At 34.3% G+C, this 27,757-nt stretch overlaps 1 pseudogene; it reads right to left on the minus strand.

Moving 5' to 3' along the window:
• Positions 1 to 361: 361 nt before the first annotated feature.
• The window catches only part of LOC149533041 (CBL-interacting protein kinase 5-like), a 107,553-nt pseudogene continuing 80,157 nt past the window's right edge, over positions 362 to 27,757 (minus strand).

The raw sequence follows: 27,757 nt of genomic DNA on the forward strand, positions 1-27,757 counted from the left end.
TTCTCATCAATACTTTTATGTTTGAATTAATGTCTTAGTAAACATTTGGATTAGACTTCAAAATAAATATTGAAGTGTTTGTGTGATTATTAAATAACAAAGAACCATCTATTGCTCTTATTTCTTCCTTGTCATTAATATTTAGATTGAGGTCATCAATTTTTTGAAATTGTGGATGATTTAATTTTTAAAAAAATTAATAGAATTGGGTATGTGAATTTTATTATCACTTTCTCATAACAACTTTTTATGCTGAGAAAAATGATTATTCATAAGGATTAATGATCTTGGATATTTATTTTTATAGTTCCAAATGTACAAACCATTTATCCCAACATCTTGCTTTTGCAATCTAGTTTCTTTAAATTTGACTTAATAATAGTTGCTTCTTCCTTAAGATTGACCTAAGTCCCAAAGTATGATAATAATCTTGCCAAACCCATGTTATCTCTTTGAGAGAAGGTTTAAGCTACTAATTACATAATTTTTCATATTATATTGTATCTTCAATGGCTTTTCTGAACTCCACTACAAAGAATGAAGGTGTCATGACCTTGAAAATCTTTGAAAAATGATGCAAGAGCATCCAATGGTGTAAGAGAAATCCTGTATCACCCAAAAATATTCTTAGAGATAGTTTCTATTTAATGTGTTTTCATTTCTAGATACCCATTTGGGTCAAATAAAGGTTCCAACTCTCATAGTTCCACTATTAGTTTTCTAGGTCAGAGTTTGAATATGTGTAAATGTAGAAAATGGGTTATTTTATAATTGAGCCAAAATTATGATGAGTTAGAAGGTGTAATTTAGAGGGATGATTATAATTGTAGTTTAAAGTGCTCTAGAAAAAGAATTAGATCAAAAGGCTTTACGGTTAGAAAGTTATTGCAGTTTTAAGTTTCTTGGAGACCTCCTAAGAGCACTTCAAAGTTAGGTTTGAGGCACTAAATGGCCTCGTACATGCCCAAAAAATGGATTATGAGAAAAGGTATAAATAGGGATATAGAATGCTTCAAGAGATTTCCAAAAATGTAAATGGTTTGTCAATCAAAATCCCAGTTCAAAAGTAATGCCTCCCAGAAGTTGGGCTATCATTTATGGATTCTTCTAATTTTACACCGACAACTAATGAGATTTATGGAACCTTCTATTTTGGCAGTGATGCCCACTAGTGTATTCTAGAATTTATTCCTAACCCTAAACCAATTGGATCTATTTAAGAACATTTCTAGCATTGTAAGGGCAATTCTTAGTGGAGTTTGGAAGAAGGCACTGTGAGGAGAATTTCTCTCTAGATTCAATCTTTTGTAAGCCCATAGGGCATGTCTTTGGGTCTATTTTACTTGTATTGAATGTAGTAGCAGATTTTCACTAATAATAATATTTTTTCCTTTTCCTATTGTGTTCATTCTAGTCTTGGGTTGTGTCTCCATTCAGTGGTATTAGAGTAGGTTTTCCTGAGTGTTGCACTAGGACTATGTGGTTGTGGGTTTGAGACAAGAAGATGCCTCCATGAAGGGAACATGGTGGAAGGGCTAGAGTTGTTACTCTTGATGTTAGAGCCCTCCAAATACAAGTTTAGGCATTATGAGAGGAGATTCATACAGGACTGAATGTTATTGCAGAAAATGAAAGTGAGGAAGAAAATGAAGAAAAAAAAAATATTGGGCAAGAAGGGGAAGGCGAAGGGGAAGTCCTAACTCAGGCAGAGGAAAGGATTTTTAGGGCCATTTCTAAGTGTGGAAAAACACCTAAAATTGATGTGGGTATGTTTTTGGGAACTATAAACCCGGATGAGTTGATTAATTGGATCAATGAACTAGAGGAGTATTTTGAGTATGAGGATATCAAGGACCCAGAGAGGGTTAAGTTTGCAAAGGCCAAAATGAAAAGCCATGCTAAAATTTGATGGCAAGAGATTTAGCTAGAAAGGAATAGAAGAGGAAAGGAAAAAATCACAAGGTGGGATCTCATGGTAGAAAAACTACATAAGTAGTTCATTCGTATTGATTACAAGCTTGATTTGTTCAAGAAAATGCAAGGGTTAAAGCAAGCTAGAAAATCTATCCAGGAATATATAGAGGAATTTTATCGACTTCTTATTAGGGTATGATATGAAAAAGCTAACAAGGAGAAGGTTTCCCATTACCTTAGTGGGTTATGACCTAGCATTCAGGAAGAGTTAAGTTTGGTTGGAATGACTAGCATTGAAGAGGCATACCAATTTTCCTTATAAGGATAAGAGAAGCTAAACAAAAGGTTTGATGGAAGGAAATGAGGGTATGGCCAAGGAGGAAGGGGTGGTGGTAGGTCATTTGGAGGCCAAAATAAGACCTAGAAGAAAAATGAAGATGTGGGTACTAGCAGGAACTAGAGGAACAAGGGTTTCAATCGCTCCTATGATCAAAACTTTGGAGATCAAAGAGGAAGAGGCAGAGGATGTGAACAAGGTTTAGGAAGAGGAGGCTTCCATGGTACCTACTTTCATTGCAATGAAGAAGTTCATCATGCATTTGAATTCCCTCAATGACAAGGAAGGATAGACAGGAGAGTTGATGGTCAAACAAGGGTTGCTCATGTGGATGAGGATGCATAGTCGTCACATTCTAAGGATGCAAAAAGAGGAGAGGTTCTCATAAATGAAAGGGTCTTACTAAGTGGTGAGACTGAACCTAGACAAAGGAGGAGTTTGTTTTGTACTAGGTGCAAGTGCAAGGATAAGTGTTGTGATGTGACTGTTGATGGTGGTAGCACTAACAACTTGGTGTCTGAGGAGATGGTCTCTAAGCTAAAGCTTAAGAGGGAGAAACATCTCCAACCCTATCAGATTTCTTGGGTGAAGGATTATCATAAGCTCCTAGTCAATGAACAATGTTTGGTGAAGTTCAAGATTGATAATTACCATGACGAAGTTCTCTATGACATTATTCCAATGGATGTCTTCCATTTATTGTTGGGAAGACCATGGCAATTTGATAGGCATGTTGTACATGATGATCATGCAAATGCATACTCTCTGACAAAGGATGGAGTTCACCACAAACTTAAACCCTTGACAAAGGAGAGTGAAAAGGTATGTAGTAGTGCTAGGATATGTCTTATTGATGGAAGAAATTTTTTGGATGGTATGAAACATCAGTGTATGTGTTATGCTTTGATTCCTAGATGTGTTATGCTTTAATTCCTAGAAGAGATAAGGAAGGTAGTAGTGAAATTCCACTTGAAGTTTCAGACCTATTAAGTGAGTATGGAGATGTCATCTCTGATAAATTTCTAGAAGGGTTTCCACTAGTAACATAGATTAGTCATCAAACAGAATTAATCCCTAGAGCTAGTTTTCCTAACAAGGTTGCTCATAGGATGACTCCTACTAAAACTAAGGAGATAAATAGACAAGTTCAAGAGCTATTGAGGAAGAGTTTGATTTGAGAGAGCCTGAGTCCATGTGTAGTACTTGTAGTACTAGCACTAAAGAAGGATGGAGAGTGGAGAATGTGCATAGAATCTCGACCTATAAATAGAATACCTATCAAGTATTGGTTCCCTTTGCCAAGAATGGATGATCTTATGGATTGCTTGAGTGGACCTCAGTACTTCACAAAGATAGATCTCAGGAGTGGCTATCACTAGATACAGATACAAGAGGAAGATGAGTGGAAGACTGCATTAAAGACCAAGGAGGGTCTATATGAGTGGTTAGTCATGCCCTTTAGACTAACCAACGTGCCAAGCACCTTCATGTGGCTTATGAATGAGGTACTAAATAAATTCTTGGGAAAATTTGTTATTGTCTATTTGGATGATATTTTAATTTTCAACAAGACTTTGGATGAACATTTATTGCACCTTTGTAGTTTCCTTGAAAGGTTGAGGGAAGAGAAATTGTTGATTAATCTAAAGAAGTGCAGCTTTGTAAAAAAAGAGATAGTCTACTTGGGGTTTGTTGTATCATTTGAAGGTCTCAAAATGGATCTAGAGAAGGTAAAAGCCATTGTGGAATGGCCAGCTCCAAGGTCTACTACAAAGGTGAGATCATTTCATGGTTTGGTTAATTTTTACAAGAAATTCATTAAGAATTTAGTAGCATATGTGCACCCCTGACTAAAACAATAAGGGGGGATAGAGAAATTTTTTGAATTGTTGAAGAAGAAGGTGATAGAACAACTTGTGTTGGCACTTCCTGATTTCAATGAAGTGTTCCAAGTAGATTGTGATGCTAGTGGTAGTCCTATTAGGGTTGTATTGAGCCAAGAAGGTAAGCCTATTACATATTTTAGTGAAAAATTGAATGATGCAAAGAAGAAGTATTCTATTTATGATCAGGAGTTCTATGCAATCATTTAGGCCTTAAAGAAATGGAGGCATTATTTATTGCAAAAAGAATTTGTCTTATATACTGATCACTAGGCATTGCAGTACCTAAACAGCCAAGGTAAATTGAACCAGAGACATTTGCAGTGGGTAGAGTTCATGTAGAGCTATACATTTGTGTTGAGACATAGAAGTGGATGGTCTAATAGGGTTGTAGATGCATTGAGTAGGAGACAATTTTTGCTTACAGTAATGTAGGTTGAATTGGTTGGGTTTGATGAACTCAAGAATCTATACTCAGAGGATCCTGATTTAGCTAAAGCATGGAAGGATTGTAAAGATCCTGTTACTGTAGATAGAACTAAGTGGCTAGATTATTTGATTTAGGATGGTATGCTATTCAAGGGAAGTCAATTATGTATTCCAAGGAGTTCCATGAGGGAAAACTTGATCAAAGAGAAACATAGTGGGGGGATGGTAGGACACTTGGGTCGAGATAAGACCATTGCCATTCTTAGAGAACATTATTTTTGGCCTCAAATTTCACAAGATGTGAAGAAATTTTTGTAGAATTGTCAAGTATGTCAAATAGTGAAAGGATTTAGTCACAATACTAGAATTTATCAGCCATTGTATGTTCCATCAAAACCTTGGGAGGACATAAGTATGGATTTTGTTCTTGGATTGCTGAGGACACAAAGGGGTAATGACTCAATATTTGTGGTGGTTGATAGGTTCTCCAAGATGGCACATTTCGTCCCATGCCACAAGACTCATGATGCTATACATATTGTAGATTTTTTTTTTAGGGAGGTGGTGAGACTACATGGTCTCCCAAAGAGTATTGTTTCCAACAGAGATACTAAATTTGTGGGGTATTTTTGGAGGACTTTATGGAAGAAGTTGAGGAAAAAATTGAGGTTTAGTTCTACACATCATCCATAGACTGATGGATAGACCAAAGTGGTAAATAGAAGTTTGGTCAATTTGGTAAGGTGTTTAGTGGGAGATAAGCCCAAGGGATGGGATTTGATTCTGTCACAAGCATAATTTTCTTACAATAATTCTATAAATAGAAGAACTAGTAGATCACCATTCCAAATGATGTATGGAAGTAGCCCAAGGATTGCACCAAAATTAATGAAGATGGAGCAAGGGAAGAAGACAAGTGTCGAGGTAGAATAATTTGCTAAACATATCAAGAGCCTACATGAGGAGGTCCATGCACACATCACCAAGATGAATCAATAGTATAAAGCTAGGGTAGATCAAAAGAGAAGACATAAGGAGTTCTAAGTAGGGGATCTATTTATGGTACACTTATGAAAGGAATGGTTTCTAGTGGGTACTTACAACAAGCTGAAGATGAAGAAATTTGGCCCCTACAAAATTTTGAAGAAACATGTCTCAGGAAATGCATATGAGGTTGAGTTTCCAGATGGGATTCAAATTTCTCCTATCTTCAACATTTCAAACTTAACATAATATCATGATGATGGTGCAAATGAGGGGTTGATGCTAGAGCCATGTTCAATTCCTACTTCTAACAAGGAGGAGATAGAAGAGATTCTAGATAGTCACATGGGTAGGAGTGCTAGGAATAGGCAGTATTAAGAGTATCTGGTGAAGTGGAAATGATGACCAATAGAAGACTCAACTTGGATATTAGTAGTGGAGGTTTCCCATTAGGGTTTTCCTCTACTAACCATTAAGTGATAGGATCACTTTTCAATCTACCCTGGGTGTTTGATGCAAGAGCATCAAGTAGTGTAAGGGTAATCTTGTATCTCCCAAAAAATTCTTAGAGATAGTTTTTATTTAATGTGTTTTCATTTCTAGATTCTCATTTTGGTCAAATAAAGGTTCCAACTCTCATAGTTCCACTATAAGTTTTCTGGGTTGGAGTTTTTTAAGCACCTTGGGATACGTGTAAATGTAGAAAATGGGTTATTTTGTAATTAAGCCAAAATTATGATGAGTTAGAAGGTGTAATTTGGAGGGATGATTATAATTTTAATTTAAAGTGCTCCAAAAAAAAAAAAGATCAAAAGACTTTATAGTTAGAAAGTTATTGTAGTTTTAAGATTCCTCGAGACCTCCTAAGAGCACTTCAAAGTCAGGTTTGAGGCACCAAACAACCTCGTATGGGCCTCCTCCATAGGGCTATAGAGCACTTTGAGAGATTTTTTAAAATTTAAATAGTTCATCAATTAGAGTCTTGGTTCAAATGTTATGCCTCCCAGAAGTTGGGCCACCATTTGTGGATTCTTCTAATTTTACACTAACTTCTAATGAGATTTTTGGAACCTTATGTTTTGGTAGTGATGCCCACTAGCATATTCTAGAATGTATTCCTAACCCTAAACCAATTGGGGCCTATTTAACAATATTTTTAGCATTGTAAAGGTATTTCTTAGTGGAGTTTTGGAGAAGGCACTGTGAGGAGAATTTCTCTCTAGATTCGGTCTATTGTAAGCCCATAGGGCATGTCTTTGGGTATGCTTTCCTTTTACTAAATGTAGTAGCAGATTTTCAGTGATAATAATATTTTTCCCTTTTCTTGTTGTGTTCATTCTGGTCTTGGGTTGTGTCTCCATTAAAAAAGATACCAAGTTACCTTTTCTTCCATTCTTATTTCCTTGCATCTTGATTATGCAATATATTTTCTTCATATTGAAGTTCAAAAGTTTGGTTACTTCGTCAAGCTTTGTGCATATACTAGAAAATGATGGAATAGATGTAAAGCTCTTCTCACTTTTTTCTATGTTTTTCTCTTCAAGTAGGTGTAATAGATGTAGCCATGAGAAAAAATAAATGACATCTAATACATTTTAAGCTTGATGACCTCTTTACACGGGTGTTATAAGGGGATGAACTATGACTCATCTTGAAGCTCACTTTGTCAAAATTTTTGCTAATAAGGTTATATCCTCTATATCAAAATGTAAAGGCTTGCATTATGTTTTAAATAATGGAACTTCCATCAATTAGGGAATAGTGAGTTAGGTTTTAGCATGGAGATCTAATAATGTGTCCATTATCCTTCTAACATCATATATATGAAAAAGAAGATGAAAATTTAATTTATCAATTATATATCTTATTGTACATGACAATTAGATTGGGATCTTGAAAAGGTAGACAACTAGCCATCAAAGAAGGCAAAATAGCCCCTCATGACCATACAGCTGCCTTAGCACCATCATAGTGTTTTCTTGTAATCATCTCTTATGAAACATATTTACGAGTACTAAAAGTTATATGTAATAGACCATTGTGCTTGAGTTGTTGAGTTATTGAATTTAACCCAAAGTCTAAGATATTAAGATTGGTGCATTGATTTAGACTCAACTTTTGCAGTTTCAAATCTCTGTAATAACCTCCCATCCTATCACAAAACTCCACTATATTGATAACTTGTTGGAAGTATTTCCTTGCTACATCCTCCTTTATCTTTCCTTTGGAAACTTTTTTGAAGTGTTCTCCTATAATGCATTCCATATCAAAATAGATTTTGGTATTTCTTTCCATGACTTAAAATAGTTGTACAGTGTTGGGATGCTTGATCGATCTAATTTTAATGTATGGATTTTCATTTTTCTTGTGAGTACATTTAGAAGAGTTGTTTACATGACTAGTAGATGATTGAATGAAGTGTTAAAATCAAGAGTCATAATGTTGCTATCATAGTCAGAGTCATGGAAGACTATGAACAACATTGGAGAAGGATAGCCAATAAATGAGAAAAAGAGTGATTTTCCTAGTTAAAAAAATGAAGTGATAGTGTATGTTGGAACTCAAAATTGCCTTCCCAATTTGAGCACCATTCCTAGCTTTTGAGCCCTTTTAAGCACATTTAATGCATGTGTACCTGGCTATCCTTTTGAGGCCCAAGAGGTGTTTATTGTTTCCAACACCTTGCATTCAAAATTTCTATGTGTTCCATGATGATAAATTTCCATTCCAAGTAATTCTATGAAGTCTTTTTTGAGCAATGTCCAAATTTGCATTTTTGCCTAAGTGTCAAATAGTGATAGGAGGCCATGTTTACAATTGAATATCTTACACCCAATAATTTTTCATGACTCACTACTTTGGGAGTGTTTAGTGTCCATACCATAGAACTTATGTTTTAGATTTTGAGTCATTTTGATATGTTTTGACAAGGTTTTGAATCCCTCAAAGTTGGTCATTTATTGTTGTCATGTTGACGCAAATTGTTCTAAATTTTGGGAGGCCCTATTTGACTTGTTATAATTTTGACCTAGTTGACCAAAATGATAAAATTCCTTTTGAATTGCATTATATAGGTCAGAGACTTGCTATGTTTCAATTTTGAGCTTATGATGAATCCATTCGATCAGTTTTCAAATGCGATTCCAAATGCAATTTATGATGTTTTATGTTGGAAATAATCAAGACTAGCTAGGTTACTAAGAGGGGAGGGGTGAATCAATAATTTCAAAAACTTTAAATTAATTCAACACTTAATCAGTTCATCATTCCTTCATCTAATCTACTACATGCATGAGAAAAGATAAATATTCATAACACATGAACACAATATTTGGTGACCTAGAAACCTTTCAAATAGAACATAAAACTAGGGTGGGGATGATACCCACAAAACTTCACTATTGTAGTATAAAGTTGGTCTATTAGGGGTTACATTGACTACTTCTGATGATCTACCCTATTAAGAGTGATTGCTAGATCCACCTTGTTAGAGGTTTTACAAACATACAATGAAGTATGCACTCTATTAAGAGATTTAAGCAAAGACTATTAAGTCTACCTTGTTAAAGGATTTAGAAAACTGATTCACCTGTTAGGATAAAATAGTAGATCTAACTTACAACTTGATTTTTTATTATATCTTTGAAGTAAAAATTAAAGTACAAATCACCTCTTGTGATTGATATAACTTTACTGCTCCTTGTAGACCTTGTTGAATACTTTGCTCTACTATTGATTCACATCCACTCTTCTCAAAACATTACATATCCATTCCTTGATACACATATACATTTCCATATATTGCAAATGATACAATACATTACATATGTACCATTCCAATATTTACAATTACAAGGTCGACTAAAACACTAGTAAACAAAATATTATTGAGTTAGCCAAATAGTAGAAACTTGGTTTCTGTAAGTTGACTTGGTGACCTTTTGATACTCAACATCCACTGCATTACTCAGCATTGTCATGCACTCAGTAGAAGTAGAGGCTTGGTCCTTACTAATCACACAATGTATCTTTGAACTTGGTAACCATTGGAGACTAGGTGGATATATTGTCACTTGATAGATACTAAATCCTTTGTTTACCTTGCTTTCACTCAAAAAAACACTACACATCCATCACTTGGTAGACACTGGCTTCTCATCACACAAACTAATGACTCAGTAGACACTGTGAAGATTGGTGACCACTATCTACTAAGTGAACATTGTAGGCTTGGTAAACACTACTGGACTGCACAGTTACTTGGTAGCTTCATGAATGCTCAATGTGAATTGCTTAACTAAGTAATCTTACTTAGCAACCACTGAATGCTCGATATAAGTTGTATACAAAGTGATGAGTTTGGTAACCATAAAAAATTGAATAAGTGTTGTCACTAATGAAAAATACAACATAATGCCAACAATCTCCCCCTTTGGCATTAGTGACAAAAACACTTATAAGCCTTATGTACACTGACATACTAATTTTTTATTTTTCAAAATTGATCTTTGTAAAGCTACTATATATACATTTTCACATATCTCCCCCATACATATAACATAATATATACATAGTATTTCATCCTTTTTATTCTGTACATAAATCAATCTATTTTCTTCCTTATTGTCTTCACAAGTCACTTATGATCTCTTACTCCCCCATTTTGACAATAATGCCAAAGAGTTATGCAATATATTCAAATAGAGACACCAACATGTAAGAGAAATTTAGAGTGTACCTTGAGAATAAGAGCTAAATTTTTATTTAAATTATCTTGCACAATTTTATAGGTGGAGAGTGTCACTTGAACTTCTACTAAAAGTTTAATCATATGATCTACTATGGAAAAATTGTTATCCTGGACCAATGTTTTTGAATATGCAACATTTTTTTGCATTTAGTCCATAACTGGAAGGATCATGTTTTGGATATCTATTAATGTGGACCTGATCCTGGCTTCCTCTCTTAGCAATTTTGCATGCATTTCTAATAAAAATATCACCTTGATGTTATGTGATGAGCTTGAAATGGGGTTAAGCTATAGCCTTTGAGCACTAGCCTTCATATCTACATCAATCTTATTCAATTTCTCTTTTATCTCCTTGGTATACTTGATAACATCACAAAACTTAGCAAAAAGTGATGTCACATTGGAAAAAGAATGTTCAAGATTACTCAAAATTGAGGATAGTTCAACCTAGTTTATAGCAATGTGCTGAGAAATGTGCTCAAGCACCTTATTATCAAAAATTTTCTTTGCCTTCTCAATTAGCTTCTCTTGGCTAGATGTATCCTCATTGAACTTATCGACTACTTCTTCCAATTGTTGAAAAATGTGTTGAGAAGAATCCACATCAACACCTATAGCTTCTATTATTATATTTTTAGCATTCTCAATTATTGTGAACTCTCCATCTCTTTCAGCTCTTAACTATTTTTGTCTTTCCTTTTGCTCCAAAAGTTGACTGACCAGTCTTATTTCATCAACTATAGTGTTAGAATCTGATAAGATTAATAACCCAGAAAACTAGTGCAAAGAGTAAATATCTAAACTATGAATGCAAATGATACAAAATCAAAATAGCATGATAGAGTTAGTCTCCAAGAGAGTAATGCAAATGCTGGAAGAAAAATAGCATTAAGAGGATGCAAAAACAAGAAATGCAAATACAAGCTAGGTAGCATGCTTATATAGGCTAGGAAGAGGGAGGAGATGGCAACACCAACCAATGAGGAGCAACCATTTATTAGACTAAAGATAGAAAAGTATCTTCCCAAGATAGCTAATGGATGCTCACATGTAGGAAGGTGACACCTCACAACCATTCACCTAATAAGACATGCTTTATTAACGTAAGTGAGATTACTAAAAGTGTAGGAAAAACCTAGCGAAATAGGAAAAATAAAAAACTATACTAACACCCCCCCCCCCATAAGCGAAGCTTAGGTGGATGTAGAAATGGGTTCCGGCAACAAGGCCTGATCAGGTACCCAATACAAGAAATAGAACTAGATGAAGGAAACTAAGCCTCCAATCTAGGAAATGTCCCAAAGAGAGGAACAAAAAAGAGCATGAAGCATCTCCGAAGCATGAAGCTGCAAACACTGTCAGAAGAAACTACTGGAACCCCCACTGAAATAGTGCATGACTAGGTAGAGAAGACAAAGTCTGAAGAGCTGATCAATCGAAGAGGTGACCTCCAAAGGTAGGAATGAATGAGTGTCTATATAGTAGATGAACCATCTCACCGAAATGCATAGGTGCCTAGCCACTGCATCCGCCTAGTACATAGGAACAAAAACTAAATACATAGATCACTCAACCGAACCAAGGAAGCAATAGAGCCAACAGGTGAACCCCCCCATAATGCTGAACAGGGAGAGGGGTGATAGGAACACTGAAATGCAATGCCAAAAACATCTACAAGAAGAAGAATTAGGAACACAAACAGTGCAATAAAAGTACAAGCACAGGATAAAGGGAAGTGTCACCGACACACTTCATGGGCTAATGTCGTGGAAGAAAAATTCACTTGACAAAGGTGGATGAGCACAAAATGGCAAAACATCATGACCCCCCATGGCACTTTATAATTGAGTGCGAGTACAAACAAACACAAGGTGTACAAGATCCCAGATATGCAAAAGTAGGCACTTTATCTCAGTGTTTTTATAGAAAAAGGAATGCAACAGAATAGAAGCATACAATGCTCAGAAGTCAGAAAGAAGAGTGAGCCAAAAGAACAGAAGAAGAGATTCTAGGAACTGTAGAATCCAAGTAATCCGCTAGAGTGCGAAAGTGCAAAACTCAAAGGAGAAAGAACTTGGAGTATAATCTAGATAAAAGACCTTTGCAACTGAATAACTCACAAAATCAGCTTTCCAACGATATCTGGCAAGCCCAGAAAAGAGTCCGAATGAGCGAGATATGGCTCTCGAAAGGCAAAATAGAACATCTAGCTTTGACTACCAAAATAAGAAACCAGACTACAGAAAAAATAAAAAACACCTATACCATCATCTCCATCTCAAAACCATCTTTCCGATGCATTTTTTAGATCAAAAAAATGTGTTCGTATGCTCAAGTTACGGCAAAAAAACCAACAGGGCCTCCTCATGAAGAACATATGCTAAAAGTGAAACTTGGGCACAATAATCAAGGAAACAAATAGCACCACTACGATCTAAACAAAAAATCATGCACTTTCAAAAAAAGAATCGCCTCGATACAAGGTCGTATGAGAAATTTATGATCCTCTGAAGTTTCCAAAATGAGAATTGTGCATAGTCACAGCTGAGAATCTGCAATTTCTGAAGAATTCATGCATGAAAATCAAAAAAACAACTCCACTAATGGATAGAGCACAAAAAGATAGCCAAGTTCATAATAAGAATCATCAAAATCAGAGTCCGTATGAGCAAGAATGAGACATTTGAAAACTGCTTTCAAATTTGCGACTGCCAACGGAGAGGGGTATGGCTGTAGCTTTGCATGCTCGATTCTACAAAATATATAGCTTGCATGAAAAATCTAAAAGATACCCAGATGGTTTTTCGGGGCTACGAAAAAAACCCAAAAAGTGTTTTTCTTGCTGATGTATAGAAGATGTTGCTGTAGTGTAAATCAAATGCCTTTAATAGTAAAAAATGACTCCAAAAATCAAAAAATGACCCTAGCAACCAGAATATGACATGCAAATGTTGGATCAGCTTCCTAAGTCCATCAATGGCATGCTAGAACCTGCAAAACTGATTGAAAACTCCAAATATGCAAGTTGGTTGTCAGATTTGAGATTGAAGCCCCAGAGTAAAATCATTTTTGTCAAAACTTTTCTGATTCTCAGGATCATCCAAAGATGCAAGAGAAGAGAAAACTTCATTTTTCAAAAAAATACAATAAATTTTATTTGCCCCCCCCCCCCCCCCCCCCGAATCTCTCAAATAAGGAAACTAAAATCTACTCTTGCACATAGAAAAGCTTTGATACCATGTTAGAATCTAATAAGATTAATAACCCAAAAAACTAGTGCAAAGAGTAAATATCTAAACTATGAATGCAAATGATACAAAATTAAAATAGCATCATAGAGTTAGTCTCCAAGAGAGTAATGCAAATGCTGGAAGCAAAATAGCATTAAGAGGATGCAAAAACAAGAGATGCAAATACAAGCCAGGTAGCATGCTTATATAGGCTAGGAAGAGGGAGGAGGTGGCAACACCAATCAATGAGGAGCAACCATTTATCAGACTAAAGATAGAAAAGTATCTTCCCAAGATAGCTAATGGATGCTTACATGTAGGAAGGTGACACCTCACAACCATTCACCTAATAAGACATGCTTTATTAACCTAAGTGAGATTATTAAAAGTGTAGGAAAAACCTAGCAAAATAGGAAAAATAAAAAACTACACTAACATATAGCAGTATCCAGATCCAACTTAGGAATTACAATTTCCTCAATTTCTTTACTAGTAAGTAGAAGTTTCAGGGGTGTCCTTAGTTCTACTTCTGACCTTACTATATTGGACTTAGGAATAGAAAAAATTGTAGAAATAGTTGGTCTTGCAGTAAAAAATTGAATGGGTCCATCTAAAGGAAAATTGAAAGAAGTGCTAACTATATCCAAAACTGATGTGCTACCCAAAATTGAAGTAACAATATGTGGAGCACAAATTGGAGTACTTACAAGAGAGGAACTAACTGGAAAAAAAGATGTTAGCAAAGTTGTAGTAGACAAAAATGTAGAACAAGATGCAGTTGATGTTGTTGACTCGAGAGCTGATGAAGAGGGTTGCAGCTCGATAGATGAAGTGGTAGACACTCCTATTGCTAATACTTGGAGTTGTGAGGTAGAAAATGATGACTAAATAGATGATATTTCTATTGTAGTTGTGGTCACATTTGCTGAAGTTGTCTCCGATCCTGATGATGTAACAATCTTAGGTGGAGAATGAGGAGGAGAAGCTATGACTTGTGCTACTATTCTCATTGGATCACTTTCTTCATGTTCTTCCTTGTCTACCTCTTCAGCTTCTTCCTCTTTCTCTTCATCATCAATCTTTAATGCCTGATAATCTTTGACATTAAAAGTGACACATGGAGTATTACCTTCTTCATCATTATCACTGTCATCATCATCCTTGATCTCTACTAGATCTTCATTGGGCTTGCACATATGATAGATGTTTTCCTTCATGGATGTGGCATCCCTGACCACATGCTCAATTTCTTTCACCAAAATTAGACAAGTATGAAATCTCATCATCATTTTCTCTTCATTCTTTTTCATAGCTACCTTAACTTCTATATTTGAAAGATTTGGTAGCAATTTTCTCAAGGATTTCGCAAATATATCTTTAGCTATCTGCTCAACTAATTGCCACCTAACCTTGACTTTTTCTAATAAGATTGCAAGCATTTGTGAAGCAAACTGATCAGGAGAGAACTTCCATCTTCCTAGCTTTTCCATGATCAAATCTTCAACTTCCTTTTGTTTTGCTGGAATCCTAGATGTATACTTGAGTGCTTTGAAGTTATTAATTCCAACACCTACTCTCAATTGATTGAGTCTTTCTTGAAATGTGTGAGGAGGCTTAACAAGCACAACTTCACTTTCTCCTTTCTTTTTCACTGGCTCTTCCTCCTTCTCAAATTCCTGCTCTTCTTCTTCTTTAGATTCCTCTACATCCTCTCCTTTTCCCTCGGTAAGCATGAGAGGGGCACTTGTAGTTTTCAACTTGGCAACCTTCCTCTTGCCTTTACTAATAGCCAGGGGGAGCTTGATTTCAAGCTCAATTCTAGCTTTGGCCTCTTCACAGGTTCCAAAAATTGGTTGCTTAGGGTATATAGGCTCATTGACTAGTGCTTCAATGATATCTTTGGTTTCCTCAATGTTAACCTCATATGGAAGAGGTTTGACCCATGCAACTCTAGGCCTGACTACCTAGATATACACTCTATCACAATCAACCGTAAAACATACATCATATTTATAATCTTCAACAAGCTTAGGAGGAATCTTTAACCTATTGTTCATCTTCTCCTTAAAATCTTCAAAGTGATTATCCATAATGCTATTAAAATTTATACCCATTTCTATAATGAAATCATTAATCTGATATAGAATTGGAGTTCTTTAATCTTCCATACGAATGAACCTTTTGACAGAAAAAATTTTTGAACATAAAAGAAAAAACATATTAGAAAAGAACCAAATTTGCAAGGGTTATTTTTTGAAGTCCTGAAACTGTCCATATTTTTGTTCAATTATTTCAACAATAACTCTGACAGATCAAATTCCAAATTCTTCTTCACAACCTTATATGCCCAATCCATTGCCTCACATGGAACACTATTCAAATGACTGGAGTTATAAATCTTATGAGCAATGACATGAATAGCAAACCTTAATTCAACGTTAGAAATAGTGGTAATCTTTAGACATCTATCGTCCCACTTGGCTAGGATTTTCTTTTGAAGTTCATCCCAACCTAGGCTTTTTTTATGATCATTTTCTTGGTGATCAATATGGGCTATTTTAACCATAATTGACCATTGTGCACATGACTAAGAATATACCTAATCCGCTTAATCTAAAAATTCCTTAGCATATGTGGGATATGGGTTAATCCTTTGCTCTTGAGATGCTTATGCTCAAGTTTTAGTGAACCATCATCACACATTTTTTCTAAGGAACTATCCATCTCTAGGTTTCCAATTTCTTGAATAGAACACTTAAAATGAGTGTGAATGTCATTAATTAGAAGTACCTTGGGAGGAATTTTTGATTGAGCTCCATTCATGTCCAGTGACTCTGCAACTACTAGTACTATCTTGAAGTTTGGTGCTTTCCATTGCACACCTTTTCCAACATCTCAGATCTTCTTTTTGCCTTGCTCCTACTACTACTTCTAGATGCCATCACTACTCAGTAAATGAGAGAAATTTTTTCATCAAAATTTTCACTGCAAATTCACTCGAAATAGATTGGATGGACCTGGAATCAATCTACTCTGTGTATTCTAAAATTGTGGTGAAAAATGAAGTTTAATTTTGCCCTTTTGATGAAAATTCTCCATTAATGCTTGGTACCATGATGACATAGTGCATGACAGACTGTCATCCACTCACTATGCTTAGTAGAAGCTTATGACTTGGTGATCAAACAAACATCTTATTACTCCTGACCTAGCTTAGTTAAATCTATAACCAACCTTGCTCAGTGAATGTTGATTTCAAGTGATTCCTTTATATCTAAAATACTAATTTAGATCTTCTACTTTCTTTCATTTGGAATTGCTCGAGATTTGACTTGAAGATATAGTTCTAGTCCTTCCCTTGAGAATCTAATTGGAAATGGTGGAGTCACCCACTTCTTGAGTGACATGACCATCATTTGAACTATTTTTTGTGGTAGATTTAGGAATCCATTGTTGTCTCATTTTCTTCTTGATGTTATCATCTTTAGCTTTCTTTTCATCTTCAACCTTTCCTATGTTCATGCAATTTTTAGCTATATGACCAAGTTTAGTGCATGTATAACATCTTACTATTGTATCCTTCTTTCTCAAGTGATGCCTTACATAGTTTATGTCAATGTGTCCATATTCTCCTCGATAGTGACATCTACACCAAGTATTGTAGTCCTAACTGAATATTTCCTTCACAAGTTGCTCAGCTAGATTGAATGGTTTAGATCTACATTCATATGCCTTCTGACCTTGTTTCTTGCATTTGTGACATTTACCTTCAAATTTTGGTTTCTCCTTGCATTCATTAGCTTTATGACCATGTTAGGTGCAATTGTAGCATTTTCCATTGAATTTTTCCTTTCCATTGCTCCAACATTTGTTTGATGTATGACATAACTTACCACAATGATTGCAAGTAGGTCTTTGATTCCTTTGGGCACCTTGTTTAGAAGATTCACCTTCTTCTTTGTATACAAATCTTGCTTTACCTTTTTTCCTATGAAGATTTTTCTCACTTTTCTGATTCAATTGATCCATGTCTACTTGAGATTTCATTATCCTTTCATTGAGTTTCTTTTCAAAAATTAGATTAGCTTTCAATCTTTCATTGATTTGTCTTTCAGTGATTAAATCATTCCTTAAGTTTTCATTTTCAGATCTCAGACTCGTGATTTTTTCATTTGCATTAGAGAGCTAATTGATAAGACTTTCTTGATGAAGGGATTGACTTTGATTTGCATTGGTCCTTGACTCCAAGTCTTCATTTGCCTTATTCCTTTGTTCCAAGATTTCACATATTCTTATTGACTGAATTTCCTATTCTCTTTTCAATTTTCTTACCTCTTCTTGTAGAGAACCATTCTTTTCTAGGAGTTCTTTGATTGCCTCATTAGCTTCATCTGAACTGCTTGAAGAGAAACAATCTTCAATCTTTTCTTTAACATACTAGTGATCATTCATTTGTTTTGCAAGTTCCTTCCTTCTTTTTAGGTATTGGGAAAGATGCTCGATTGCTTCCTTGAGTTGAGCTATGGCCATCTCTAGATCTAGCTTGTCATTGTCAATGGCTTTGTCAAGTCTAAATATCTCCATTGTCCTTTATCTTTTCTCAAGTTGTCAAACTTTATCCTGAGAACCACAAAGATTTGATACCAATTGTTGGAAATAATCAAGACTAGCTAGGTTACTAAGAGGGGAGGGGTGAATCAGTAACCTTAAAAAATTTAAATTAATTTAGTACTTAATCCATTCATCATTCATTAATCTAATCTACAACATGCATGAGAAAAGATAAACATTCATAACACATGAACACAGTATTTGGTGACCCAGAAACCTTTCAAATAGAAAGTAAAACTGGGATGGGATGGTACCCACAAAACTTCACTACTACAATATAAAGTTGGCCTATTAGGGCTTACATTGACCACTTCTAATGATCTGCCCTATTAAGAGAAATTTTGGATTGCTAGATCCACCTTGTTAGAGGTTTTACAAACATACAATGAAGTATGCACTCTGTTAAGAGATTTAAGAAAAGACTATTAAGTCTACCTTGTTAAAGGATCTAGAAAACTGATTCACCTATCAGGATGAAATAGTAGATCTGACTTACAACTTAATTTTTGATTAGATCCTTGAAGTACAAATCACCTCTTGTGATTGATATAACTTTACTACTCCTTGTAGACCTTTCTGAATACTCTACTTTGCTATTGATTCACATCCACTCTTCTCAAAATATTACATATCCATTCATTGATAAACTTATACATTTCCATATATTGCAAATGATACAATACATTACATATGTACCATTCCAATATTTACAATTAAAAGGTCAACTAAAATACAAGTAAACAAAATATTACTAAGTCAAAAAAATAGTAGAAACTCGGGTTCTGTAAGCTGACTTAGTGACCTTCTAATAATTGGCATCCACTACATTACTCAGCATCATCATGCACTTAGTAGAAGTAGAGGCTTAGTCCATACTAATCACACAACATAGCTTTGAACTTGGTAACCATTGGAGACTAGGTGGATATATTATCACTCGGTAGATACTAAATCCTTTGTTTACCTTGTTTTCACTCAGTAAACACTACACATCCATCACTCAATAGACATTGGCTTCTCATCACACAAACTAATGACTCAGTAGACATTGTGACACTCGGTGACCAATATCTACTTAGTGAACACTATAGGCTCGGTAAACATTGCTAGACTGGACACTTACTGGTAGCCTCATGAATGCTCGATGTGAACTACTTAACTAAATGATCTTACTTGGCAACCACTAAATGCTCAATATAAGATGTGTACAGAGTGATGAGTTTAGTAACCATATAGAATTGAATAACTATTGTCACTAATGACAAATACAACATAATGCCAATAGTTTTACTGGTGTCAGTAAATGTAGATTGGTTAGTACCCCTATTTGTGATGTCATATCTCTAAATCCATGATAGGTGAGATCAAATGGATTGTACCATTGTGGTATACTTTAAAAATTCTATAAGTGTTCCAATTTTCAAATCTTGACAAATCCTTATGCACACTTTGCCACGTCCATCCCATTTGCAAAACTTGCTTTTCTGCCAGTTTTTCAATCTACAAATTTTGAGTAGCCCATTTTGACCACCCACCATTTGTGTCTCATTATTTTTCATGAGCCCTAATCATAGATTCATATTTTCCTCATGACACTAAACCAATTCCCTAGTTTTCATGCTACCAAGTATCCATTTACCCAGTTTTTAGAGCGAAATTCAAATGCAGATTATGGTTTTCTGACATGTTTTCTTACAAGTAGTTCTGAGAGGGCAGCTTTGACAGTCAATATCTTTTGACTGAGAATTTTTCATGAGACAAGATTTGACATGGTAAGAGTATGCAGAATAGAGAATCAATGTGTTAGATTTCAAAGCTCAATCAGGTGTTTTTGTCACATTCTAGCATAACATTGACAGTTTGAAAATTAATGATAAAATAAGTTTTAAATGGTGTTTCAGTGGTCAATTTTGGCCTTAACTACTCCTAGATGTTCAATAAGCCTATTTGGAATATCACTTGTTTGAAAAAAAAAAAAAAAATTTAGTCGGACCCACTTTGGGGCTCGACAATTTTTATCTGATTGCAAGGTCATTTTTGTGAAGTAAGAGTGTCTTCGTTAGGCATAATGACCATGATCGGAAAAAGTGTGGCTATAAATGTGTCATCTTTTTTATTAAATAAAATGTCAGCATTTTGGGAGTTAATGTTGAGGTCTCACATTGATATGAAGAGGCATTCTTAGGCACATTTGCATTTTGTGGAATTGTTATTGGTATTGATTCTCAAGCTTTATGATAATGGAAAGATGTGGCTTGTAGAAGAATACACTTGAGAATGAAGTGTTTGAGATAGTGATTCAATGTCATAATTTTTTTCTTCATCTTCAATGGAAGATCATTAACAAATTTCCTGTATGGCTGTGTGGATGAGTATTTGGGGATTGCATGATAGAGTCCAATAGTGAAATGAATTGAACAAGGCATTTTTCAAAGAGCACCCTCAATCTGTAAAGAAAAACTTTTTTTATCACTAGGGAATCATATGTTGGACATTATATCCTAGTTGCTACAAGTAGGTTTCATCAAGGAAACAAAGCAAGTGAGGGTCTTCCCATAAATTTAAAGGGGTTCGCCATTGGCAATGGACTTACCAATTTGTTAATCCAGTATAAAGTATACACAGATTATGCACTCAAGATGGGCTTAATAACAAAAGCTAACTACAATAAAATCAATAAGATCTATCTAGCTTGTGAACTATCCATTAAACTTTGTGGTACCAAGGGAACTATTACTTGTTTTGCATCATATTTGATTTGTATGACAATTTTCAACTCCATTATGTCAATAGTCGAGGATATCAATTATTATGATGTTTGAAAGAAGTGTGAGATGGAATGTGTGCTAAGTGAAGAATGAGCTCAACCTCTTTTCCTATCCTTTAGATTAGATTAGTAACCCATCTTTATTCATTCATTTCCTCCAGGCCCTCCCTGGTCAGCTGCCCCCAAGCTAGATTTGAAGTAATGTAAACTGACTATAGATAGTTACAAATTAGGTTCAATAGAAAAAGTATCATGGTTGGAGATGGCATTGACAGAGGCTTTGTGTGGCTTCTAATTTTTTTTGATGCACGTTGATGGTAGATAGTTTCTTAGTAATTTAGACCTAGCGAGGTTATTAAGCCTAGTCACTTTAAGGCTATTAATGATGAAGGAATGTTTGTTTATCAACAACCTTTTATGAAGAGGAAGCTTTACATTCATTTCTTTGTAGATTTTCCAAATTCTTTCTCCCCTAAACAAAGAAAAATACTAAAATCAGTGTTGCCACCTAGGCCTAATTCAGATCTTACAGATATAGAGATTGATGAGTGTGGAGAGACCACTCTTTTTGACATAAATATTGATAAAGAAATAAGGAGTAACCATAGAAAAGGATGTAAAACTGAAAGACAAACAAACAAATGATTTTACTCCCACATTTCTAGTGCAAAGACATTTGTAATGTTTAAATATAACAACATGCATTAAGCTTAATGTCTTTAAGATATGGGCCTTTGTAAGTCACAAAGTAATGAGGAGGGGTCCACCATGGATGGCTAGCTGGTACAAAGGCTAAAATTTTGACCAAAGAAGAGCTTGTTGGAAAGTGGCCAAATTTTGATGGTCGCTATGTCACCACTAAAAAATAGGAGGTTTCACTAGTGGAGACATAGCGACCTCCTAGAAAAATAGAAATCTGGTAAAGTTTGTGGGACTAGGTGGTGATCAAGATGGCCACTCAGAATCTGATGAGTGACATCATGTGAAGGGCTAAGGGAAATAAAAGGAAATATATTTTAATAATAATTTTTCATTCTTGGTTTTGAGCATTCAAATATTCAATTGAAAATTTTGGTTTTAAATGATGATTTTCTATAGTTTAAACTATATAAATGTTTTAAAAAATTCAATTTTATTCATTTAAATTGTTAATTTTATAGTCCCAGACCACTTTTTCAAATGGCTTCCATAGGGGTGAAATTGAACCAAAATATGGACTCCAATATACCATTAGAACTGAGAGGAGATGAATTTTCTGAATATGAGGTCAAAATTTGCACCAATATTTAGTCGTTTAGTCTATAAGTAGATTTATACTTTCTAGGGCATTCTCAGCAGAACGGGCAAAATTCACCATTGAGCATCAAAATTTGTTACAGGGAGGATGTGAAAGTTTTTTGAAGCCTAAATGTAGAGAAAAATTATTCTAAAAAGTCTATCTTGCCTACAAAGGATATTTAACTAATTTTTTCCTTTGCCTTGATCTCATATTTGGCATCAAATTAGTTATGTTTTTTCATCAAATATCTAAGATATTTTATGCTTTTGGGAGGCAAAATTATTGAGGATTTGATTCACCAATTGTTGGGAGAGATTAGAGAGAGGTTTTTGACTTCTTGGGGAAGTTTTCCAAGTGGACACATGTCAAACATAGAATAGATCTAAGAATTCATTCCTCCTATATCTTTCTTTATCTCATTCTTTGTAAGGGTTCCAATTTTGGAGAAATTTCTCACTACTGTGATACTAGGTTGGTAGTTTTCTTGATGAAACCAGTAGAGTTCTAGTTTTTACCATGAGACCAAGTTTTTGTTGGTTTTACTTCACAAAAATTTCACAGATGTTCAACAATTTAGTCTATAAGCAGATTTGTATTTTTTAGGGTATTTTTAGCAGAATGGGCAAAATTCATTGTTGAGCATCAAAATTGGTTGAAGGGAAGATATGAAAGTTTTTTGAAGCCTAAATGTGGAAAAAAATGATTCTAAAAAGTTTATCTTGCCTCTAGAGATCATTTAAATGATTTTTGCCTTTGCCTTGATCTTAGATCTAGCTTCAAAATTAGTTATGTTTTTCCATCAAATATCTGAGATATTTTATGCTTTTGGGAGGCAAAATGAATGAGGATTTGATTCACCAGTTGTTGGGAGAGATTAGAGAAATGTTTTTGACTTCTTGGGGAATTTTTCCAAGTGGACACATATCAGACATTGAATAGATCCAGGAATTCATTCCTCCTATATCTTTTTTTCTCTCATTCTTTGTAAAGGTTCCATTTTTGGAGAAATTTATCACTACTGTAATACTAGGTTGGCAGTTTTCTCTATGAAACTAGTAAGGTTCCAATTTTTACTATGCGACTAGGTTGTTGTTGGTTTTTCTTCCTATATAATTGAGCATAGCTCTAGCTATGAAAGCCACATATCCATTCTTGTGCAAATTTCTTTCCATTTCATGTATTGTTTCTATGAGATAATAAAAATTGATGATAGCTCATGTGACATATCTGGAGTTTCATTTAGTTACCAGATAATGTATTCAGTCTTTCCAATGATAAATACAAAATGGGATTTACAATGAATTATCTATGTTCTCTTATTCTGTCTCCTAATTCTTCATATCCTATTAACTTTGCGATTGAATGAATATGGTTCATTCAATTTAAGACAACTTGGATGAGTTGTATGTTAGATCTATTGTTGCTTTTAATTCAAGGAGTTAAGTAAATGCTTCAATGATTTGATAGGTTTTTTGGGTGTATGGAGGGGATGCTAGTAAGAAGGGAATTTGGGGATCTTAGTTGATAAACTTAATTGTAAGGCAATCAAATTTGGTCATCCTATTAGTAGTGACTCTAGATCCCAATGGATAAGGCATTGATCAGTAAATCAGATATGAGCTGAGATGAAGGTCATTTGCACAAATTTATTTAATCAAATCAATTTAGTTTTCCATGTTCTATAATGAGCTAAAAGGAATTAACCCTCACTTAGCTTATGGGTTCATAGGTTAAATGATTTGTAGCTATTTCATTTCTATGTTGTTGCATAAGTATTAGAAGATATAAGGGCTTCATCTACTATGAATAGGTTCAGATTATATGTTTAATTGCACTAGTACCATATATTAGAACCTCAAGATTAACCCACCTAGGTTTTACAGAGCCTAAAGTGAAGAAGGAGTTATGCCTTATAGTTGGCCCAAGATTGTAGTTGAGTGCATCCATCATAGGCATATGCTACCCTTAGATGTATTGGTCTAGTTTATTGGTTAATTTTAAATCTATTAAATCAGAAGCCAACAAAATGGCAACTCTACTAGGGACTATATTGAATCTAAATGGTAGACAAACCTTGAGAATTTGAGAGAAAAAGACTTAATATAGTAGGAAGAATTTTCTACAGTAGCAGGGTTTTGAGGTGTTGTCTGTTTCTCTATTGAATTTTCATGCACCCTAGTGATTATTTGTTTAGGATAGTAGTACCTTTCAAGGTTGAATGAAAATTGCATTGTGACTAGGTTTTATCATCAATCAATTCAGCTGGATATTGTTTTCAAAGTAGTGTTGTAAAGTCAGAGTCAAAATTGTTCAAAAGTGGTTTCTCTCTTCTAAGTGTTTAATGATTTGCAAGTCCCATAAGTTGAATATCTAGTTTAGATTTTTCATGCTATGAATCATGTTTAAAAATATTTCTCACAATTGTGAGTGGTAACTCTCAAAAAGATCTTTGTACCACTGTAGATTAGTTCTATATAAATGTTTTCAAGAGCTTTCAACTTAATTGTGTAGATATTAAAGTTATGAGAAGATTTAGGCAAGAAGAGAAAATATATAAGTTCTTGACTAATAAGTTTTGAAGTTTTGTGTTTGATTTGCTATCATAAGAAATTTTGAATGTAAAAATGAATCACAGTAGTAATTTCATTTTGTTCTCCTCAAAGAGATGATGTCTCTATAAGGATTTGATTAGTGGTGTGAAGAATTGAAGTTTTCACATGTGCCAAATTAGTAGATTAAGTTTGCAGGCATCTAAACTCAAATGCATCTTTCCACTTTCATGAGATTTCCTTTCCATGAAAGTAAGTTTTACAAAATATTCTCTGTCAAGTGGCATTTCCAACACTAAATAGGAGAGTGGTTTGATATATCTCAATGTACTTTGTGAAGGATAGATTCAACAAGTGTTTTTAAATTTTGAAGTATGTTCAGAGTTTGAATTAGTAGAAAAGTTTTCAGATCTGCTACAAGTAATAATTTTTGAAATCAATTATGGTGAATGAATTTTAAGTTTGTGAGAAATGGAAAATTTCTCTTCAGTTGATATGCAATCCATGGATAAAAATTGTAGATCTATTTTTTGCCAAGAGATACATGCCATTAAGTTTTGATAGCATTCATGGTTTCCCAAAACCTATGTTATATTATCTCAAAAATTATTTGCCTAATTTTAGTGGGAACCATGAAAATTCACCCAGTCATCATGTTCAAAAATTTAGTGATTTCATTGGTGATTTTGAGATTGCTCATGAAGATGTGCATATAAATTTGTTTGTTCAAACATTGGAAGGTGGTGCTAGGGATTGGTTTTCTATTGGCATGTTCTATCTCATCTTGGGATGAATTATATTTAGCCTTCATGAAGAAATTTAGGGAAAGAATAAGCATCTCTAATTCTTTTGGTAAGTTCTTGAAGATTCAAATCAAGAGTGATAAATTAGTTCTTGAATTTGATATCAAATTTGCAAAGGTTGTAAATGAGATTCCTAAAAATGGTAAGCCATATGATCAAATATGTTTAGTGGTTTATCTTGACACACTTGAAAAGAAGATGAGTTATCTATTAAGAGATAAAGAACCTAAGACTTTGCATCAGGTGTTCATGACAACAATAGAGATTGAAAATAACATAAAATACAGATTAGGTAGGAGTCATTTCTCTAGAAGATTTTTTTGGCAAGATGAGGTTTAAAGGAGAAATCAAATCAATGTCATGTAGAGTGTTCAAATTCAAATTAGTAAGTAGGTACTCCTACTATGGTAGATAATTTTGTTGAAAATTTAGAATTAAAGACATGTGCAAATGAAGTTTTGTGGTTTCAAGGAAGATATGATTATGTTATTGATGAACAAAGTGCACATGTTTGTAGTATTTTAGTAGTGAATGATAAGTATGAGGATGAAGAAGATTAAATTCATGCTTCATTTGATGAAGATAACATTGTTGATCTGATATATTATGAAGAATTGTTGATCTGATATATTATGAAGAAGCATCATGTGAAGATAATGATGAGTGTTGTTGCTTGAGTCAAGAAGAGGACATTGATAGTATATGTTCATCTTCATATGAATTTGATGCAAATTGGGAAGAAGAAAGCAATGATGGAAGTGAGTACTCTTATGGTAATAAAGGAATGAATTCTTATTCTAAATCTGAAAATGAAGTTCCATTTTAGAATTATGCAAATGAGTCTAAGGTTGAAAGTTGTGAAGAAGAGTTGTCTACATAATATGAAGACAAAGAGATCATTTATAATGATGAATTTCTTAGTTGTGTGGATGAATGTCATAAGATTGCATGTGATAGTAATAAAAAATATATAAATGATTCTAAGATTAATGTATCCGCACCTAATGGTAAGATGAAAGATGATTGATTTGCAAAACATTTGAATCATCTTAATGAAGACAATGCAAGTAACATGGATTTATATTCTACATGCTTTTTTGACAGAGTGAATGGTTTGTCTTCTTGTGATGATTCTTCTCTTTCTTCGTCATATGTTGAAAGTGTCCATGATAGTGATGTTATAAATAGTTTCAAAGTTTTTACAAATCTGTTGTATGGTGAAGAGTTTGATGTTGATCAACACATCACTTGTCATAATATCTACAAAGGAGCTTTGCATGGAGCTACCAACCCACTTTTTGAAGAGCACATGGAATGTTCAGATTCGGTTGAGGGAGAATTCAATGCTAATACATTATCTTACTATTGTAAGTGATCAATTTCTTCTTTTTCTGGATGTGATGGTGAAGATGATGATGTTGCATCTCATGAGATTGATAACAAGGTGTTTTATGAAGTTGTTATTGAAAACTAGTATGCATCTTATAATGAGTTTTATGATGAATATTTAAATGTGAAAACTAATCCATTTTTTGATTTCAAAGAACCATTAGAGGACCCCAGATTAGTTTCAATTTCTAACATTGATGATATTTGTGAGTATAAGTCTGATTACTCATTCGAGTACCATCCGGTTATACATAAGGATGCACATTTTCAAGGTATGTGTGATCTTATTCCCCAAGTTGAGTATGATGCTTTCATATTCAAGATTGATAGCATGCATGATTCATTAAATGAAGTAGATTTTCAATTTGAGTATGATGTTTTTGAGCATGTTGATCAAAACTTTCATAATGAGCAAATGGTTGAAGAAAGCGAATCTAGTTTTTATATGCATTATGAAAGTGAAGACATAGATTTCATTTTGCAAAGTGGTGTGTTTCAAGATGCTAATCTGATTGGTGAAATTGATAGAAATAATATTTCTAGCTTACCTCATGAAATTTTAGATGAAAATTAGATTTATAATAGAGGTAAGAAGTTTTGTTGAAGTTCGATGGCCTAGGGCCATCATGTATAGAATTTAGGAGTAGTTATTTTTTATTTCAATAAAGTTGTGCGAGAGAAACTTTTGATATGAAGAGTGTGGTCTGATTCTTCCAGAGATTTAAATCCTTTCCTTGCCCGCAAGGGACATGCATCCCTAGATAGAGCCACTATTGGAACTCAAAATTGCCTTCCTGATTTGAGCACCTTTCCAAGCTTTTCAGCCCTTTTA

This window comes from Cupressus sempervirens, chromosome 10 (assembly GCF_028749045.1).
Source record: "Cupressus sempervirens isolate cs-2001-9-10 chromosome 10, ASM2874904v1, whole genome shotgun sequence".
Taxonomy (NCBI): Eukaryota; Viridiplantae; Streptophyta; class Pinopsida; order Cupressales; family Cupressaceae; genus Cupressus; species Cupressus sempervirens.